Source organism: Adiantum capillus-veneris, chromosome 26 (genome assembly GCF_014529385.1).
Source record: "Adiantum capillus-veneris isolate H3 chromosome 26, ASM1452938v2, whole genome shotgun sequence".
NCBI classification, from domain to species: Eukaryota; Viridiplantae; Streptophyta; class Polypodiopsida; order Polypodiales; family Pteridaceae; genus Adiantum; species Adiantum capillus-veneris.
In genome coordinates this window covers 123,125,620-123,147,946 of record NC_140956.1, presented here as the reverse complement: position 1 = coordinate 123,147,946, position 22,327 = coordinate 123,125,620, and positions in this window count along the sequence as shown.

Genomic DNA, 22,327 nt, shown 5'->3' with positions numbered 1-22,327 from the left:
TTTTTGTTTTCTGTAAAGAAGGAGTTACAATTTTTTTTGCAATGTATTGTTAGAATTAAGGTATTAGCTATGGAATGTTAGTTCTGTAAGGTTCAATGTTAGTTCTAAGGTTAGTTTTGTAGATCTGTTAGCTATTGTAGTACTGTGTAAACAGTGTTAGAGTGTGTGTGGCAGTATCTCTATTAGCTGTAAGTAGATAAGTTAGGTGTAGGTTAAGTGTGTGTGTGCGCGCGCGCACGGCGCGGCCGCGGTGACTTTTATATAATAATAAAAAAATCTTTATATATATATATTAAAAAGAAGGATCGGGCTGGAGATCATTCCCCAAGCTCAAGCCCAAACCCAGACCTCAGTCCTCAGTTTTAAAATATAGTTTATACACCTTTTTATATTTAAAAACTATTTTTTGGATTTCGAGGACTATAAAGACTATTTTTAGGATTTCGAGGACTTCACGTAGCCGAATAGGGAGCTATAAAGCACAGCACATTCCTTTAGCCAAAACGCTCGTCTTGAGATATTACATGCCATATTTTGTGGCTTGGTTACAAAAAATAACCAAGAATAACGAAAAACTTGGGTTATAAACACCTTTTTTTTTTAAAAAAAAAAAACTAAGTGAGCGGCCTTCACGGGCACTCACCAACACGCTTAGAGTGTGGAAGTCATATGAACCTACGCTTTGGACGAGTGTTAGAGCACGAGCATATTGGTAGTGCCTCCATTTACGCGGACACCCATTATTCCTCCACCCTAGGTTCTGGACCTTCGGCCAGGACTCAAGGTAGCGCGAACCAAGATCCTCATATCACGTCTAGTGATTCTTCCTCTGACTACGAAGTCATGGAGGGGTATCCTACACCAAACCCTGATAGTTCAAGTCAAGACATGCATACCATGGGCCCACGGCCCGGGTCCAGCGTGTTTAGCCGCTTAAAAGAGACTCTTAGTACAGCTACTCGCTCCGAACATGCGGTTAATGAAATAAATGAAGGGAGTGGGGAAGTAAATTCGTCATTCATGCCTAAAATAGACCCTATGCTTCTTGAGAGTGTGCATGTGAATGTTCCATCCACTGCACCTCCTGATCCTTTAGGACTATCTCCCTCTGAGGTTCTACTACCTGATGGTAGGAGTCTTGCCAAAGTGCAAGAGATCGAACGCTATATGCAAGCAACAAGGGAGAGGGAAATTGAGAACCTACGAAAGCTAGAACAAAGTCAAGCCCTGAAATCAAAGGCTCCTATGACAACAATCATGCCAGCCGAGCAACCGAGTGCTCCCAAGGTAGCAGTCACGGAGGGGCAAGCAATGGGGAGCAATAATGCTTCCACTTCAAGGGAAACCTCCAGTACGCCAGGCCTAGATGGGATATTCCTAAACGAAAATTTGGAGTATGACCTACAAGCAGAAGCTTTAACTGATCGGTACACAGGACACACCTATCATGTGGGTTGGTTAGATGTTCTACAATCCACATCGGGTGCTACTAGCATAGATGAGCAACAACAGAAAGTCTGTGATGTTCTCCATAGGATTGTTGAGTTAGAAAGACAGAACACAGGGATCAACATGCCTTCAACAGGCCTAATGAGATTCTTGGATACGGGAAAGGCCAACCAACCAACCCTATCACAAATGGATACTCCCTCAGTGAGCCCCATTGATCCTCCATATGTTGTTTCGCCAGGAGCCTCAGTACAATCTGAGCCCACAAGTGGCAGCTTTACCTTCCCAGATCTAGCTCATCTTTCTCTTAATGACACTACGGCTACCATACATATCCCAGCGGTGAGCATGACAAGAAGTACACCATGGAGTTCATTTGTTAACACTGCGCCGATGCCTAGTAGCACAGTGCCCCCAACTATACCTACATGTATGTATCAATCGTGTGCACCTGTCGTACCTCAGCCTCATGTAGCTCCTACACCTCCGATTATTCCAAGATCTTACAATCCACAACGGCATTATCCAAGCTCTTATACAAGTGGAGCCATGCCATTTAATAATAACATGCCATATCAGGCACCCCCTATGCCTAGGGCCACGCCTGTAAACTTTGGACCACCGTCTGGTACACCACCATACGAAATATGGGACCCAAGAGCCGCGCGTATTCCAAGGCCAAGGCCAACTCCCATCTCACATGTGGTTCCAGGAGCACATACACCCATTATACCTGCTCAAATAGGAGATTTGGCAGCATTTGCTCAAACTATCGGTCGCTCTATTGCGGAAAACATGCGTAGTGCACCTGATAGAGAGCCTAGGAGCAAGGCAGTTCAAGTAGCTAAGCTCACACAGAAATTCAGTGGAGACGGAGATGCTAGAAAGCTTATAGAAGTCTTTGAACATGTGTGCGATTCCTTGGAAGAGCACAATGAGCTACATAAGTGTAAGGCTTTGAGTTTGACCCTAAGCGGAAAGGCTGGAGATTGGTATAGAACCTTAAGAGTAGAAGAGAAAACGATCTACTCTACTCTTAGGAGACTGTTCTTAAAAGAATACATACGAGAGGGAGTACTTTGGGGTGTAGCCTCTCAGCTCCAGAAATCCCAACGAGAAGAAGGTGAATCCGTGAGAGACTTCATTAGTCGCCTAAAGAATTTGAATTCTCGATGCAATCCAAACGAGCGATTCAACAACAACCAATTTCTCGATAGATTCATTAGGGGACTACGACATGAAAGTATCTATAATGGCCTAGTCATTAGAGGTATCACTACTTGGGAAGCAGTCACCATGAATGCAATCCAATTGGAGGATAATTTAATGATTGCAGGAGAAAGAGTGTCCACCGAGCCGAAGTCTAGTAGCTCGCAAGCGTCAGGGGATGAGCCAATGAAGATAAAGCCAATCGTGAAAGAGCAAACGATATCTGAGATGACTTTGGCAGATCTCACCAAGGCCATCCAAGAAAGCCTTAGGGGTAATCGTGCTCCACAAAACACTCATATGTATCCAAGAAGGGAGCAACAATGGTGCTCAATTTGCTTGGGCCCACATACTACGAGTGAATGCCCTACTTTCAGAGTAAAGTTTAACGGGACTTGTAACGCGTGTGGTAGGTATGGCCATCAAGCGAAGGATTGCCTAATGCTTAAACGCATCATGGAAAATAGACCGCCTATAGCTTGGGCAGACTCACCTCGAGTTCCTGCATTGATGCCTACCCCACCCATGGAGCAACAGTTGCCATTACAACACATGGTCCCTAGAACCCAAAATGTGGTCCAAACCACACCGTTGCCACCTCCAGTGCTAGGACCGCAACCCCCTCATCCAAGAGTTACACCTATGAACCAAATAGGTTGCGAGTCATCTAGTACTTATGTAGATTGCGAAGAGGACATAGACCCTAGTATCACCTATGGAGTCGACATGCTTGAGGAGTGTCCCATGTACTATATGGAAGACCATTGGGGACAAATCAAACCGGTATATCAAGCTACTGCACTAGCAGCAAGAGGCCAAAACATTAATAGTTTTGCCAGGAGACCACCTCTTCAGTGCTACGAATGTGGTGGACCACATCCAGTAGCTGAGTGCCCCATTAGAATGCAATAGAATGCTGCACTAATGCAAACAAGTCAAGGGAGTGCATTGGCAATGCCATTACTCACTTGTAATCGTTGTGGCATAGATCATTTGATCGCACAGTGTCCTAACAATCCAAACGCGCCGAAAATCACACCATTGAACTTAATAGAGATTTTTGATGGGACACCACCAACTATAAACATAGCACCAGTGAATGCACTCACACGGTCGATGCTCCAAAAGCAAAATTACATCCTCGAAGAGAGAGATGCTGCATCCATTGATTGAGCGAGAAAGAAGAAAACACGAAGAAAGAAATCCCTTAATGCTTCTAGCTCAAAACCTAGTTCAAAGACTAACATAGGGACAGGAGAGGATCCCGTGTATATGAATGACCCTAAGGATGACTCAGATTCGATAGAGACCACGGAGACCAAAACTGTTACTACAAAGGAAAAAGCCAGTGAGGAGGATCACGAGGGGGAATTACGACGAACACCAAAAGAGTATTCAAAGTCAAACCACCCAGTTGCGAACTCCCAAGATAAGCCACGAGAGACAAAAAAATGAGGATTGCAAGAGAAAGATTGGAACCTATCCAAACCCAACAGTGGAAATTGAACGAGTCCAACAACTGAGGGGTTTGGTGGAAGAAACTCAACGAACATTAGAACCTGAACCCAAACATATCCAGATGTCGGACACAGTGTTTCCCACACAAGTTCAACCTCACAAGAACTACAGGCCGTTAGCTATACCCAGTATCATTCGGGAAGAGAGTGAGGGTAGGACATCTGAAAGTGGACACATACCTTTCCTACTAGAGAGAATTTTCAATGAGGGAATGCCCGACCCCCTTGAGGAAGTGGAGATTCCATCTTCACCATTCTCTTGTCAGGGTCCTACGTCCCACAAGATGCCATTAAATGTTGCCAAATTGATGGATTTCATGTCTTCAGAAGTTAGAACCACCATCATGTCCAAACTATATAAAGACCCCGAGCTAGTCTCAGCTCTTTGAGCCTTCCTCAATGGAGAATTACAGGCCGGATTACCACAATTTGCACATATGAACAAACCTGACTCGGTAATGAATGATGAGGAACATTTAGCACCACCATCTGACCTAGCGGGACATGAATCTGTAATTGAAGTACCCGTTAACAAGTTGGGGCAATACTTTGAAGGTGATGAATCTAATGCTACTCTACCAATCACTACTAAAGGATTAACTATAAAGGGGGTCCTTGACGGTGGTGCGGGAGTCAGCATGGTGACAAAGAGTTGTTGGGAGTCTATGGGGCGACCTCACCTTGAAGCCACAAGCGTAGTGGTCAAAATGGCTAATGGATCTATTGTTACGCCTATTGGAATGCTAAAGGATCTCAGGATCAAAGTCTTGGGACACAAGGTAAGGCAGACTTTCATTGTTATGGATTTTTCCAAGCATCCTATGTCATTTGAGATGATCTTAGGGCATCCATTCATGAGGGAAGCAAAAATGGTGCATGACTGGTCCAAAAAACACGTCTACTTACAGTTCCAAGACTCTGTCATTCGAGTTGATCTTTTAAGTGGTCGAACGCATCCTCTAGGAAATAAATTCATCATTGATAATCGATCAGACACAACAATTCACTCAGCTCCATTACAGTATTGTTACACATGTAACGAAGACACGGATATTGGGGAGAACTCTCCTTATATGGATATCCTACCCGGAATGGCTGAGTCAGACAATGTCGATTGGGTACACCTAGCGGCAACTATAGATACATGGGGAGCTAGAGGAACAACCTGGGTAACACCAGATGGAGAAGAGATACCACCCATTGCACCAGTAAACATGTTAGGTGTAGCGCATGTAACATCTGATGATAAGAAAGAGGCACACCTACCTGAGAGTGAAACCAATGATTCCTCAAAGGCTTCAGGCCAATACACATCAGAAACATAATCTCAGGGAGAAATGGATTCAGAACCTGAGGAAACATCGAGTGAGCCAAGTATAGAAACTGAACACTCAAGGCCTAGTACGACCATCTATGGTAATTCATATGAGAGTGAAGAAGATACAAGCGAAGACCTATCAGGCGAGTCGAGTTCAAACATTTACCAAAATCAAAACCTTAACAAGAAACAAAGGTCATATAAGAGACGACGATATCGAGCAAATGTGAGAGCTAGGATAAACAAGGAAAGATCTACTGCAGAATGGCTTAGCTATCTAGAGGCATGTGATGCTCATCGAAAGCTAGTAGACAATTGGGGTGAACATCTCCAGAGTGTCATGTGGTGCAGCCCGCGACCCATTGACCTCGCTCAATTGGAGGTTACAGAGCCGAAATTGAGTCGAACTATAAGAAGACATCAAAACCGAGAGTTAGCTCAACAACAAAAGGAGGCAGAACTAAAAGAAAGATCTCTGTCAGGACAAGAGCCTGCTGACTTACATACTGCTCCTGAACATTTTAAATCTTATACCACGGGGGAGCAAAAGGTTGTGTATGCCAAAGCCCAACGAATACCTACCAATGGAAGCAGTGGAGTCTATGATGGTCCAGCGGTAGTTAAAGAGATAGAATTAGCAGAACCAGGTGAGGAGTCTAAACCAGTCTTTATTGCTCAAGACCTTACCAAAACTGAAGAGGTTGTACTTAAGGAGCTCCTCAAGGAATACAAGGATATCTTTGCTTGGACATATCATGACATAAAGGGCTTCCCACCTGCTGTGGTGCAACATACGATTCCCATGATCAACACTGCTAAACCCGTCCAGCAACGACCCTATCCAATGAATCCTAAGTACGCCAAAATTGTACAAGAGGAGATTGAAAAACTTATCCAATGTGGATTCATATACCCTATTGAGCACTCAGAATGGGTTTCTCCAATAGTCATTGTGCCAAAAAAGAATGGGAAACTAAGAGTGTGCGTGGACCTCAAGAAAGTTAATGCAGCTACTAGGAGAGATCATTATCCCTTGCCATATTCAGAACATGTGCTTGAAAGAGTTGCGGGCAAGGAAGCTTATAGCTTTTTAGATGGGTACTCTGGTTACAATCAAATCACAATTGCATTAGAGGACCAAGCTAAAACTACTTTTATCACAGAGTTTGGAGTGTTTGCATTTCGTGTTATGGCTTTTGGCTTAACAAATGCCCCTGCTACATTCCACCGATTAATGAACACTGCGTTTAAAGAATTTCTAAGGGAGTTTTGTGAAGCTTTCCTAGACGAACTTTGTGTTTATTCTTCTTGGGAGAAGCATTTGTTATATCTATGAAAAATATTTGAAAGGTGCAGATTTTATCGCATCTCATTGAGCCCTTTCAAATGCCAATTTTGGGTTAAGCATGGAGTCATTCTAGGGCATATAGTGTCCAAGAACGGGATATCCACAGATGAGAGTAAGATTAAAGCCATTGCCGATTTGCCACCACCTACTAACTATAAAGGGGTTCAAAGATTTATGGGCCATGTTGGTTATTATGGAAGGTTTATTTTAAACTTTGCCGAGATAGCGCGTCCATTGTACAAGCTTCTTATCGAGTTTCACTGGACGGAAGAATGTCATCGATCTTATGAGTTATTAAAGAAGGCCCTAACAAGTGCTCCAATCCTGCGAACACCTGATTGGAATGTACCTTTTCATGTGCATATTGATGCATCAAATTTTGCTATTGGGTGTGTTCTAACTCAACCAGGAGAACATAAATTGGACTACCCTATTAGCTTTGCAAGTCGCCAATTAAATGATGCCGAGATTAACTACACTACTACAGAGTGCAAAGGTCTAGCTATGATTTACCCAGTAAAGAAATTTCGCTATTACCTTCTTGCTACCAAGTTTGTGTTTTATGTTGATCATCAAGCATTGCTATATTTGGTAAACAAGCCGTGTTCCACAGGTCGAATTACACGATGGTTGTTAATTCTTCTTGAGTTTGACTTCACCGTTGTTGTGAGGCCTGGGAGGAAACATGTCATGGTGGATCATTTATCTCGTATCCCTAATGGCGAAGCTCCTACAGGGGTTGATGATGAATTGCCTGATACTCCTTTTTTCATTGTTGAGACAATGCCTGAATGGAGTGAAAAGATTGTTAACTTCTTAGTTAATGGTTTTCCACCCAAAGAACTGCGAAAAGATATAGCTCAAAAATTAATCAAGGAATGCAAACCCTATTGCTTACTGGCTGGAACTCTCTATAAGAGAGGAAAAGATGATGTTCTTAGATGCTGTGCCCGCGAGGATGAGTATTTATATATTCTACAAGAGGCACACATGGGCGTAGCTGGTGGTCACTTTTCACGAAAGTTGACTGCCCGAAAGATCTTACAGTCAGGCTATTGGTGGCCCACTCTGTTTAAGGATGCATCACTTTTTGCAAAGGGATGTGATGAATGCCAACGCTTCAAGAAGCCACAAAGAAGTGATAGGATGCCTCTACATCCCATCAAGGTAACCCAACCATTTGAAAAGTGGGGCTTAGATTTTGTAGGACCGATTAGTCCGGTTGCACGTAACACGCAATCACGATATATCATTGTGGCTACCGACTATGTAACCAAATGGGCTGAAGCAAAAGAAACACGGAAGGCGGATGCAAAAACAACAGCTAAGTTCCTCTCTGAGAACATTATCACACGTTTTGGATGCCTCTTTGAACTTGTGAGTGACAATGGAACTCATTTTATAAATGAAGTAATAAAAGAACTCACATCAAACTTCATGATATCTCACCACAAGTTTACACCCTATTATCCCCAAGAAAATGGCCAAGCTGAGAGTACCAACAAAACTCTCATCTCCATTTTGACAAAGACAGTTGAGGCTCATCGCACTGATTGGGACCTAAAGCTTACCTCAGCTTTATGGGCTTATCGTACTGCGTATAAAGTTGCTATTAATTGCACACCGTTTAAGATGGTGTATGGCCAAGAAGCAGTTATGCCATGGGAGTTTGTCATTCCTAGTCTTTGAGTAGCTTCTCAAGAAGGTTGGGTTGGTAACCCCTTAGTGGAGCGATTATATATCTTGGAAAGGCTAGATGAAGAAAGGCAATTAGCTGTGCGAAATGCTCTAGTGGAGAAGGATAGGAGAAAGAAGTGGTTTGATAGCCATTTAAAGGATAAAGACATCAAGGTTGGTGATAAAGTTCTTATGTACGGGGTACGTAATGAAAAGAAGAAATTGAAATACGCTAGTAAGGGACCATATCGAGTGTGTGAAATTACCCCACAAGGGACCATTCGTGTGGCGACTCTAGATGGAGTTGAAACCATTGGATTCCTTAATGGGAGTAAGTTCAAAAGATATTATGATCCTCTAAGCCAGGAAGAGTTGCAAGCCATCCATCAAAAGAAGGCTGCCAAGGAACAAGCAGAGCTTTAAAAAATCCAAGCAAGAGTTGAGGCTCGAGAACGACAAAAACGTCTTAGACGCCAACGAGAGGCTAATCTGGGAATCACGCAAGCATTTTTCAAGGACACAGATGACGGCTCACTAGAATATGAGCCACCCCTACGATACCCAATTGAGCTAAATAGCCCCTATGGAAAAGTACTATACAATGCCTTATTAGATACGGGAGCTAAACACAATTTGTTATCCTATGGATTTTGGTGTCAATTAGGGAAATCGACCCTATTCCCGAGTACGATGCAAGTCAAGGGCATTAATAAAAAGAAAACTGCTATTCTTGGAGTCCTTCAGACCCCTATTGTCTATGAAAATGGAAGCATAGTGCAGAGGTTTCTAGTCATGCCCGCGGGAGCTATGGAAGGCAACATAAACCTGGGACGCACGTGGATGTTGGCAACCAAATGCACTATTGATTGGGATACTGGTAGTGTCACGACGCGACCACCGACTCTTACCCCTATCATTCAAGCAAAGTCACCTACGTTGCAAACTCTAGCAAAGTTGAAGGATAGCCAACATTCACAAGCCAAGGTGGTTAACTCGTCTTTGCCAGCTACCCATGAACCTATCACTTCAACACTTGTAGTTGCAGCAAGCAGTAATATTGCAAGTACTCAACCTACACGACCTAAGAGTACATATCAATGGGTCCCCAAGGCCTTACTTCCAACTACCTGAACCCTCCCATCCATTCCAAGAAAAAATTTCCCCGGAAAACCAAGAGCGTGCCCTAGGAGAGTCAAGACCAAATCACGATGGATTCCAAAACAACTATTAAAAGCCCAAAGCTACTATGATGGAAATGAGCAAATTTGGGTACCTAAACGTAAAATGTGTCCTTCCCTATCAACAACAAACCCATATGAGCCAAACAGTGTAACGCTAAAGCCAATGGCAGACCGTGGGAAGGGAAAGATCACAAAATGCTACACACCTAGTCCAGAGATAGTTTGGGCTCCAAGGCAAAACCAATTTATTCCACCTAGCTCAGGAAGGGGGGAGTTCCCTGAAGCTTCTAGCTCCTCATGTAATTCATCCATAGAGGTAAAAGCTTCTACACAGCCTCCATCTATAGTAGTGGACCTCCATGAAGCTACAAAAGAATCCACACCTCCCAGTGTTCAAGAATCACCTGATGAACCACTTCAAGTTCGATCCTGGGAGAGTACCTTACCACCCTTGCAACTTGACGAGGCACCTAGGGTAATAGAAAACTACTGGAAAAAATCCTCACCTATTACCAACTGGAACAATTGGTTTCAAAGGGTGATGACATCATTTCAAACGGTATGATCTACCCAAGGAAGGGGGGAGTGTTTGTGGACATCCATCATTCACTTGCTTCCCTCTCAACCTTTCTCCCTGACCTCTTAATCTCCAATCTTAGGGAATGTATATATAAAGCCTTATACTCACAAAAACAAGATAAAAAAGTAAAAGAGCAAGAGCCATAACACAACTCATAAAAACAAATTATGCACAAGAACACGACCCTTGTAATATTTGCACTCTAACCATCATCTATTTGCGTGTACAGATATGGCTAGTACGCTAGAGTCATCCACTCCTGCCTTGGGTGAGAGGTACCCTCGTTACTTTTCACAAATATTTCACATGGTCTTTCCAGTGCTTGCATGTGAATGGGATTTGATAGGTACGCTAGCATGTGAGAGGAATTTTGAGGAGTTAGAATGGCTGATACGTCTCTTGACCACGTCTGATCCATACTTAGTAGAGAGCGTTTCTCCCATTGCACAAGCCTACCCTTTTGACCAAGATGACTATAGGCGTCTAGTGACCTTCTTAGAAAACGTGGGCACCTATGATGAAGAAGAAAATTTAGAGGACTACACGGATGGCACATATGGTCTCATGGATGATGACTTTGTTTATCTCGACGACGAGGATAGGGGTTTAGCCTTAGGGTTTCCCCCCAACCTCTACAATATCCTATTCCCTTGACTCGCTAGGGGAGTTCAAATAATTAGGTTAGGGTTCCTTATGTTTTTTGTTGTGTTCAATAAGTGTTGGTACCTTTTCCCACTAATGTGCCTCCTGGAGGTATTCCTTTTGTTTCCTAGTGTGTACAGGATCGTGTTGCTATTGATAGGATTTGGACCTTCATGCAATCTTTATCTCGACTCACTCTTCAAATCAAGCGCGACCATCGACACAAACAGGTGTTTCTTGTCCATTAGCATTGCCCCTTATCTTTTTTGCATCTATGATTGTCTGCTTTAATTGTGATTGGCAGCCTAATATTCACTGCATTTGTTTAGTATCAAACATTTAATTCAATGTAATTTTTTTTCATAATCATTTGTCTAGGTTTGAAAATCAAACGGTCCAACTAAGCTAGTTTGACCAAGTTAGGTGTTAGAGATCTTCTCTTAATACCATGGGGAATGCCTTCCTAATAATCAATGGTTACTTAGGTTCTTAATCCGATTTAGGCAGCATTGTGTGAAATGTACTAGGGCTTTCTAGTGGGCTTGACCCTATTGACCTTTAGCTTAAGTATTATAAAGGGAGTTTACTAGTGTGATGAGCCTGTGGAGGTGTATCAGTGTTATATGACCCCCCAAAGTTACAAAATTAAAATGCTGAAAATGAACAAACAAAAAATCAAAGTGCCACACTGTAAAATCTTAAGCTGGAAGAGAAATCTCAGCTTGATTTGGTACTTCACTCACATGTATTGCCTATGGTACTAGAGCCCTAGAGGTTCCCAGTGTGGGCGCTTTTCCTTGAAAAGCAAAAAACCCAAGGCATACAAAATAAGCACACACATCAAATTGAATCACTGTGAAAAGACTTTGGGGGGTCAAAGAAAAAGTAATCAGTCAGGCGATGATTTCATGAGAAATTCCTTTTATGGTAGTTTAACTACAAGGTCTTCTAGATATAACCTCTAGTCAGCCCTCGAACATGAATACTTGGCTCTCGCGATTAAACAACTTAATTGACCACAAAAAATTAAGAAGCTTACCCATGGTATTAATATTCGATCTCTAGTGCCTTTCGACCGTCAAATTAGCGACCCCAGACTTGTTTAATTTTTTACCTTTACATCTATTTATGCATTTGATTACATTGAATTTACTGTTCATTGCTGACAAATTGTTTGAAATTCTTTTACCAATCAATTTGTCTACCTAAAACTGCATATGCTTTTTAATCACTTATGAGAATGCAATTATTGTGCCAATGTTGTTTGATTTTGCAGTGACTGAAGAAGGCTAAGGACATTCATCTCAAATGCTCTTCCACCTCAACGAACGAGCTTCAACTCAATAGCTTCCGAGGACGGAATCTACATCAGGAAGGGGGGCATGTTAACCCTCACGGCTCACGGACACCCCATCACCTACGACGGACGTGTATTATGTATTAGGCAGAGTCAGGTACCGGGCTTGTCGGACCAATAGGAAAAGGGTAAGAGTGATCGCCGATGAGAGGCGCACTCTAACTGGGACATTCAAGGGATTAGTTGGCTAAGCATGGGCGCCCAAGTGTGAATGGGGTGAGCTCATATAAAAGCCAACTAAACCTAAAATTCACTCATTCTCTCATTTGTGCAATAGAAGAGTGCTCTTGCTCCATCTCCGTCTCCATCTTCTTCTTCTTCACCTCCTTGTGTGTGTGTGTATGTGTGTGTGTGTGTGTGTGTGTGTGTGTGTGTGTGTGAGAGAGAGAGAGAGAGAGAGAGAGGGAGAGTGTGTGTTCGATCGAGCATTACAAAGGCACGACGGCGGCGAAGCGGTTGAGCGCAGCACAACTGCAGCTTCTTCTTCATCGCGGCGAGGAATCCACCACGAAGGCGAGCGTAGAGCGGTGAGTGACACACCCTTTTCTCTCTTGAGCTTGCTAGTTTAGGCTTGTTGTGTGCTTGGAGCCATTTGTGGCTCGCACACGGTGTATCGGCAAGTCCCTTGCTTCGACAGTGCGGCAAGGAGCGCACAACTAGCAAGGAAGCAGAGACACCCAAAATTTGAATGTTGTCTTTTACCCTGTTACAAAAATTAGATATTTTGTAACCTCTTTAGTCTTTGGCATTTAGGCACAAATCAACAAAACGAGTCTGCTTGAAGTAAATGGGTTGTGATTGCATGTTGATAGAAACTAGGATAATTGCCAACAATTTGCTAGTCAACATCGAAGTAAATATTTTGATACATAGGTAATCTCTTTTCTTTTCAAAGAATTCTATTTTCTATAGATACTTATATAGAGATTTTCTAATCAACTTCTAGGTCATGAAGACATCGCTATGAGAAATGGTTCATTCACGTTTGTGTGAAAATTTTGTTTTGATTTTGAAATTGAAAGAATCGAGTAGCATTGTAGATCATGAAGACCTCACTATGAGAAATGGTTCATTCAAGTTTGCCTGCAAATTTTGTTTTGATTTTGAAATTGAAAGAATCAAAATGCTACTCGATCGACTTTGTTTTATTTGGGTGCTATCTTTCAAATATTTACATTTTGAAGAAAAATACAAGTTCACATACTTCATCTTGTCACAATGGATAAAAATGGGTGAGTGAAGTGTTCAAAAATATTTTTGGCAATCATACAATTAAAAACATAATGACCAGGCATACCGAGATAGGATCAAGAATATCTTAATAGGTCCAAAGAACCTTGTCAAGTTGGATGCACTATTTATTCTAATTATCACATGCTCACCTTGTTCTAAACCATCTACAATTCCCAAAATATCTCAACAAGCTTAAGGATGTTTGATTTGTGTGATCATGAACTGGTTAGAGAAGGAGATCCAAAATTATTTTAATAAAGCAAAAGCAAAGGTTCCACAATTAGGAAAGTTCCAACAAAGGATTTCTTTTGTAATTAGCTCTAAGACTGAAACTAATGATGTAAAAGGAATGAAATAATGCTCCTCTTTTGTGTGGTAGAACTAGCAAGGACACATTGGGAATAGACTAACAAGGAAGCAGAGTCACCCAAAACTCTTGAATGTTATCTTTTATCCATTATAATATAAGATATTTTGTAATCTCTGCAATCTTTTAAATCTAGGCACAAATCATCGAGATGGGCCCATGAATAGTGTGAATTTGAAAGAGATCTAACCCTGAAGTAAATGGGTTGTGATTGCACATTTGCTAGTAACTAGGATAGCCACCAAGAATATACTAGAGCCAACATTGAAGCAAACCTATTGGTGCATAGTCATTCTCTTTTATTATCAGAGCATGCTATTTTCTATAAACAAATATAAAATATTTTTCTAGTCAATTTAGTGATCATGAAGACATCACTATGAGAAATGGTTCATTCAAGTTTGTGTGAAAATTTTGTATTGATTTCAAAATGGCATTGTATGTACTAAGGAGTATGGGTGGTGGATGCGAGAAAGTCATGAAAAGACCTATATATACGTTCAAATGGCATTGATTTCTAGGCATCAACCATTGAATTAGGCATTTCTTTGTGTAGGAGGAATCACTTTTGATTTATTCTTTTTCTTGTTTATTTTTTCAAGTATCTATTCACCCTTATCATTCCAAACATTTCTCAAGGTTGGAGCTTTCAAGTACACATGGAAATTAGGAACTTGTGCTATTGTAGGCACATTTTCATCTATTCTTGTGGAACTATTGTGCATTCTAGGTTTTTTTGGTAATGAGCCATCCCCTTGGGGTTTGGCTCTTTGTATTGAGCTAGAAATCTTTTATATATTCATATCTTTAATACATACTTATCGTTATGGCAATTTGAAATCACCTTTTCTGAATCTATATGAAGGCAATGTCAGATACATGCATGCTATATATCAATAGATAGCATTTGAAAGTAGATTCTAAATAACCAACCTTTGACAAATTTTGATCTTATCTGCAAAAAATTTAATGGTCCCCAATTTTTGAAAGTTGTGCCGCATCAACATTTTCTTATAAGGCCCTAAAATGAGCTAAAAGAATTCCCTAATGGTCCCTTGGCAATTCAATCAGAGAGAAGCTCTCAAAGTTTTGGCATACCCACAATTATTTTCTAGAATCTCAATTTCCAAATTAAAAAATTTGCAGGCTATAGACCTTCACATCAAAGCCCTTGTGATTTACTGGAATACTCGCTCATGGACCTCTCTCTTAGGAATCCTCTATAAATTGAGAACCATGGAAATAACCCACATCAAGTTATTCACTACTGGCAAGGCAAGGCATGTTAAGAATATGTTTGCATATCAAGGAAGGTGAAACTTATGTACATCATTTTCATAAACTGTAGCAAGCACCAATGAGTATGGCAGTGAAATTGTTTTCAAGTTGGGACGTGTATGGTCAAGGGAAATCTTAACAATATCGATTTTGGCACAATTGAGTGGATTTGGCATGCAAAGGAAAACAAAATTCCATCTCAATAGCGAATCTCGACAAGGAAACGATCCTCTTTTTAAAAAAATCTTGAATTTCCTTACACAAGGAGCACGTGACCTCCTTAGACTAGAGAGGGAGAAGAGCAAAGGAAGAGCAAAGGCAACTCAAACTCTTGAATAATATCTTTTATCCTATTATAAAATAATATATCTTGCAACCTCTTTAATCTTTTGAATCTAGTGAGAAATCAATGACACGGCCCTATGATTAGTATTAATTTGAAAGAGATTTAACCTTAAAGTAAATGGATTGTGGGATGGATTGCCCATGGCTTGTTGAAGCCTAGAAACAAGATAGTTAACAAGCATCGGGGCATCATTAGTAGCCTGCTCATTAACAAAATCAAAGTTATCAACATTAATTTCACTCTCTTTACTATTGTCAGCCATTTCAACAACTTTTAGGTGTAAACGTTTTAGGTGTACTTTGGCACTTCAAGCCCTAGTTGCTACTCCTCTTTACCCCTTTAGAAAAAGCACTCAAGCTATTGTACCCGTGGCTCAAATACCATTAATTTCAAGGAATAGAAGAGAGGGTCGTTCAACACCAGCTCCTGTCAAGATTCTAATAGCTCAATAGTGGTTAAGCCGTAGGCAAGCCCCGTAGGACTCCACTAGTAAGACCATAGCTCTTGACGGTAATTCCCCGTTAACTGCACAAAGGCAGGCGCACTGCAAGGCTGAAAAATCCCTATTCTACCTACTCACATGCAATTAATAATACCTACCATTTATAGCTAGCTTGAGGACCTCCCTTCTTGACCAACAAAAGAGAAACCTTGTGCTCTGATACCAATGTAACATGAAATGGTCTAGTAACTTGTATAGAGCAAAAAATAGCATGAACATAATGAGCATTTCATTAGAGTAGATTCTTAATGAGAATAACAAGAGTGCTTGGGTGGAGAGAGCAACAAAAAGTATAACACCTAGTTAGATAGCATGAAAAATACTTCCAAAGAGAGAGAAATTAAGCAATTGACAACAGTTGAGGACCGGATTTGCATGGAGCCGGTCCCCCATCCAAAAGGCTTTGTATTATGGTTTCTCCCATCAAGAGAAACATTTTACAATACAATTCTTTGTGCTCCTTCAATACTAGCTAGTGCTATGAAGGTGGAAACTTCAAGCACTAAGCACAACACTTATTTAACACAACATCAATTCCCTCACGGTCTTAGACCCAAGACCTCACACACCTTCGCATATGGTGATAGCTAGCGGGGTATGAGAGTAGATTGAGAGGAAGGAGGTGTTAGGAAATAAGACGTAGCTAAATAGATAATTGAGTAGATTACTTAATGGAGAGAGACAGATTTATATACACGAGATTATAGAGTAGAGAGAGAGAGAGAGAGTACACATGATATACGTGGTTCACCCAATGTGGGCTACGTCCACGGGAAAGCAGCCACTCAATGGCTTTAGTACTTCAAAACAAGAAGTAGTTTACAAAGGGATTATACCCTTAATGGAGCTCCCACCTTGCTTCACTCTCACCACCTCACACTCACCTTGTTGCATCAACTTCACACTATGAAATGTGTGTAGAAATGGCCTCCTTTTATAGGCCAAAAGGGCTGCCCTCTCTTATGAGAGACTGCCATGTGTAGCCGCCCTTGTGCGAATAAGTCCAAATCGGACCCTCCAATCCGCCCATGTGTGGCCGCCCTTGAGAAGACAATTCCGCTTTTGAATTCGGCCACAGGCCACCGGCCATTGACTTCCGACCACCGGCCACCGGCCAATCGACCGGTTGTTTTCCGACCACTTTCCGGCCGCCGTCCGTCCATAATATTTCGACGAAAAAGAATATTCCGGCGAAAAAAAAATCTCGGGGGCCTCCGCCCCCGAGGCCTTTAAAGTTGCCCTTGATTCTTGTCCGTGAAAATTTTGGTTTCCGGTGAGTGATTTTCCTTCACGCATGATGGCTTCTCCTCATAATGGGGGCCTTACAAATGTGCGCTTTTACCACAAAAAATTACAAGGGTAAATCAGGCTCCATACTTAACAATCTCCCACTTAGAGACTGATCTCCAAACCAAACCTGTGATTGCTTTCCATTCTGGCTTCTTATCCTTGAATGCCGATTGAAGATGAGCAAAAGCTCAACTTCTCCTTGTTGACCACCTTTGTAAACATGTCTGCAGGATTTTCACTTGTATGCACCTTTCCTAGCTTTAGTTGTCCCTCTTCCAAAAGAGGCGTATGAAGTGATATCTCACCTCAATGTGCTTTGTCCTTGAATGAAAGGCTGAGTTCTTCGCAAGATGGATAGCGCTTTGGCTATCACTGTACAAGACACAATTGTCTTGTTTGAATCCAAGCTCTTCTAAGAATCTGTGAAGCCACAGAATTTCTTTGCTTGCCTCCGTCATTGCTACATACTCTGCTTCCATGGTAGAAAGTGAAACCACTTTTTGCAGCTTTGAAGCCCAACTTACTGCTGTGCCTCCAACCGTGAACACATAGCCAGTAGTGCTCCTTCAAGTATCTTTGTTACCTGCCATATCTGCATCAGCATACCCTTCTAGAAAAATATCAGTTCCTCCAAAATACAAAGCATTTTTTGTTGTCCCTTTTAGATACCTAAGTATCCACTTCACAGCTTGCCAATGCTCTTTACCTGGGTTGTCCATGAACCTACTCACAACTCCCACTGCATGTGCAATGTCTGGCCTTGTCCAGACCATAGCATACATTAGAGAACCTACCGCTGCAGCATATGGAACTTTAGACATATAGGCTATCTCCTCTTGTGTCTTTGGACACATATCCTTCGTTAGTTTAAAATGACCAGCCAAAGGTGTAGAAACTGGTTTTGCATTTTGCATTGCAAACCTTTCTAGTACCTTCTTGATGTAATCTTCTTGAGATAGCTTTATTGTCTTCTTCGTCCTGTCCCTTGATATTTTCATACCAAGTATCCTCTTTGCAGCACCTAAATCTTTTATTGAAAAAGATTTGGACAGCTCCTCTTTTAGGTCTTTGATGTCCTGCATGTTAGCACTTGCAATCAACATGTCATCAACATACAACATTAGGATGATGAATTTCCCATCTCACAAATTCTCCGTGTAGACGCAGTGATCCGAGTTTCATCTTGTGAATCCATGATCCAACATCCATCGATCAAACTTCAAGTACCATTGTCTTGATGCTTGCTTTAAACCATACAAGCTCTTCTTTAATCTGCAAACCATTTTCTCCTTACCTTTTACTTCATACCCCTTTGGTTGAAGCATGTAGATTTCCTCCTCTAAGTCACCGTGAGGGAATGCCGTATTTACATCCATTTGCTCGAGATTTAGATCATGAGCAGCCACAAGGCTTAAGACAAGCCTAATTGAGTTCATTTTTACAACAGGAGAAAATATTTCATTGAAGTCAATACCTTTCTTTTGAGAAAAACCTTTTACCACAAGCCTAGACTTGTACCTTTTCTTCCCACCTTCTTCTTCCTTTAGCTTGTACACCCGTCACTCCAGAGCTTGGAGTCAGAGTGCCATGGTCTCTATGATAGGGGACAGGATTGCCATGAGTTGAGTTCTGAGTTGGAGGTGGCAGAGGTTGCTAGGGTTGCATCAACGTTCCGTGTCCTCATGTATGAGACGCTGATCTCGAGGCCCGACATAGCAGCTGCAGTGGGAGCATTTGCAGCAGGGTTGATGATTAGTTGTTCGATGACTGATCTCGGCATAGAGCATAGGAAAGGTTTGCAGGTATTGGACCGATACTTGTAGGAGTGCATGAGCTCTTGTAGACTCTTTGCAGATCTTGGAGCTAGCTCTGTGTGGCTTCCGCAGTGGGATGTTTGTCTATCAGTAGATCGAAAATTCGTAGTCAAACAATCTGTTAGGGAACTAAGGAAACAGGGTGAATCTTACGAAGGACTTGAAAACGCTAAAAGGATAGACTTGGCTGAACCAGGAGAAGAGCCTAGACCTGCTTACATTGAAAATGACCTAACAGAAGAAGAAGAAAAGCTTTTGCTAAGCTTGTTAAAGGAATACCGAGATATCTTTGCTTGGTCGTACAAGGATCTCAAGGGTGTTGATCCAGAAGTCTATCAACATACCATAGCCATGAGAGATGATGCGAAACCAAGTAGACAGAGGCCATACACGTATAATGAAACATTTTCCAGGAAAATAAAAAAAGAGATTGAAAAACTAAAGGAAGCCGAATTCATTTACGAAATTGAACACACAGATTGGGTGTCTCCAATTGTGGTAGTACCCAAGAAGAATGGAAAATTACGAGTGTGTGCTGCAGTTTGTGAAACCTGGAAACATATAGATGAAACATGGTTGGATTTTGCCAAGGAAGCTCAAAATTTGCACCTAGGCCTATTAGCGGATATTGTAAATCCATTCGGTCAAATAGCAACATCTTATAGTGTATGGCCCGTTGTTATCATCAACTACAGTCTACAACATTCCCCCGTGGTTGACTACGAAGAAGGGGCACCTATGGCTAAGCTTGATTGTGTTGGGGCGGTATAAAGTGAAGAATATGGATGTGTATCTTCGTCCACTATTGGAAGAGCTACAACAATTGTGGGTTGGCATAAAAGTGGTGGATATGAGCCGAAACAGGTCGACCGAATGCTTTGATTAGAGGCATTCTAATGTGGACCATGCATGACTATCCCGAACTAACAAAATGCTCAGGTGATTTACACTCAAACTCAAACACTGTAAATCTTGGTTTTTCTCAAGATTATCTATTATCATGTGTATACATGCATGGCTTCAAACAAGTGGATACCAAGCATGTGTCACATGTGGACCTAGACATTAAGAGAGAGAGAGAGAGAGAGAGAGGGAGGGAGCAAAGCAACAAGTTAGATTTTGAGACTGAAAAATCATCAATTCCTCTTGAGATTAATTAATATAAATAGAATGTTTTGAAGTGCCCGCTTACCTTTAGGCAACTCAACCAACTCCCATGTTTGGTTGCGATGTAGTGAGTCCATCTCCACTTGCATGCTCTTCGTCCATTCTTCTTTGGATTCATGTTGCATAGCTTCTTCATATGATTCCGGCTCTCCAGAATCTGAGATCAAGAGATGGTTGAAGGAAGGAACAAACCTTTCTGGAGGTCTACTTGCTCTTGTAGATCTTCGGGGAATATGTTGAGGCTCCTCATTTGGTTGACGTTGTTGCACATTGTCACCGTTTGCAGTCCTTGAGTCTTCACCGTCCTCAAGCTCCATGTACTCATCACCTGTTTCTTTTGTTTGTTTTCTTTCCAAGTAATCTTTGTACATATTTTGTTCGTTAAAAATTACATCCCTACTCCTTAAGATTTTACCATCTTCAGGATTCCATAGGCGATACCCAAAGTCTCCTTCTCCATAGCCAATGAAGAAACACTTTTTGGACTTTGCATCTAACTTTGATCTTAGCCTTCTATCTATGTGCATGAAAGCCTCACACCCAAACACTTTGAGAAATGCATAATTCACCAGTTTACCTGTCCATGCCTCTTCTGGAACTCCCCCATCCAATGCCGTTGAGGGTGACCGATTGATTAAGTACACAGACGTACTTACAGCTTCCGCCCAAAGCTCAAGCGGTAGGCCTGCATGTAGCCGCATGCTTCGTGCTCGTTCCATGATTGTCCTGTTCATCCTTTCCGAAATCCCATTTTGTTGAGGTGTCCTTGGGGTTGTCCTTTGCCTCCGAATGCCATTGCTAGCACAAAAGCTTTCAAAAGCTTGGCTGCAATATTCGCCTCCATTGTCGGATCTGAGGCATTTAACCTTGGTACCTGTTTCATTCTCCACAAAGGCTTTCCACCTTTGAAATATGGAAAATACATCGAATTTATTCTTCATGACATAAAACCATGTTTTTCTAGTCGCATCGTCTATGAATGTTACATAGTACAATGAGCCACCAAGTGATGGTGTACTTGCAGGACCCCAAACATCAGAATGAACCAACTCAAGTTTTTTATTTTTTCTTTCATTTCCTGATTTTTGAAAATTTACCCTCTTTTGTTTACCATAAACACAATCTTCACAGAACTCTAAGTCCACTTCTTTCAAACCTGGTAGAAGCTTCTTTGTTTGAAGGATTTGCATTCCTTTGGCACTCATATGCCCAAGTCGGTAGTGCCACACCGCACTGTCAACTTCTGTAGTTGCTGCACAAGCTGAAGGTTGCGTGCTAACAGTACATAAGTAAAGTGTACCGACTTTTTCACCCTTGGCAACCACCAAAGATCCCTTTGAGATCTTCCACCGTTTGTTTCCGAATGCAATGTTGTGACCTTCATCGTCCAATTGTCCTGTAGAGATCAAATTTTTGCGAAGAGAAGGAACATGCCTAACATCTTTAAGCTTCCATTCATTTCCGTTAGCAGTTTTGACAGAAACTGTACCTTTGCCGACAATCTCACAAGCTTCATCATCTCCCAAGTATACATAACCAAAATTACCTTTGGTGTAGTCTTGGAAATGTTGCTTGTGTGGTGTCGCATGGAATGAAGCCCCGGAATCTACTATCCAGGAATTAGACACATTGTCTAATGAGAGAATTAGAGCATCTTGCTCTACTTTACCTCCCACATTGGCCTCCGATGTTGGCTTGTTGTCTTGAGACTCTGTCTCCTTCTTCTTCTTGGACCAGCAATCCTTCTTGACGTGGCCCTTCTTGCCGCAGTTCCAACATTCAAGAACTGACTTTGTGCGTGACTTGCTCCGCCTTGAGCGATCACGACCCTTTTGGTTTTTGAACCTCTCCTTAAGCCTTCCTCTTGTTTCCACTGATAGTGCAGCACTTGATGATTCTCCTGTGCTTCTCCTTCGCATTTCCTCGCTTAGGAGAACACCCACAACATCATCAAACTTAAGAGTATTTGTGCCAGAGATAGAATTACTTACAGCCATCAAAAGGCTGTCCCAACTATCTGGTAGAGATGATAGTATAAGGAGAGCTCGCACT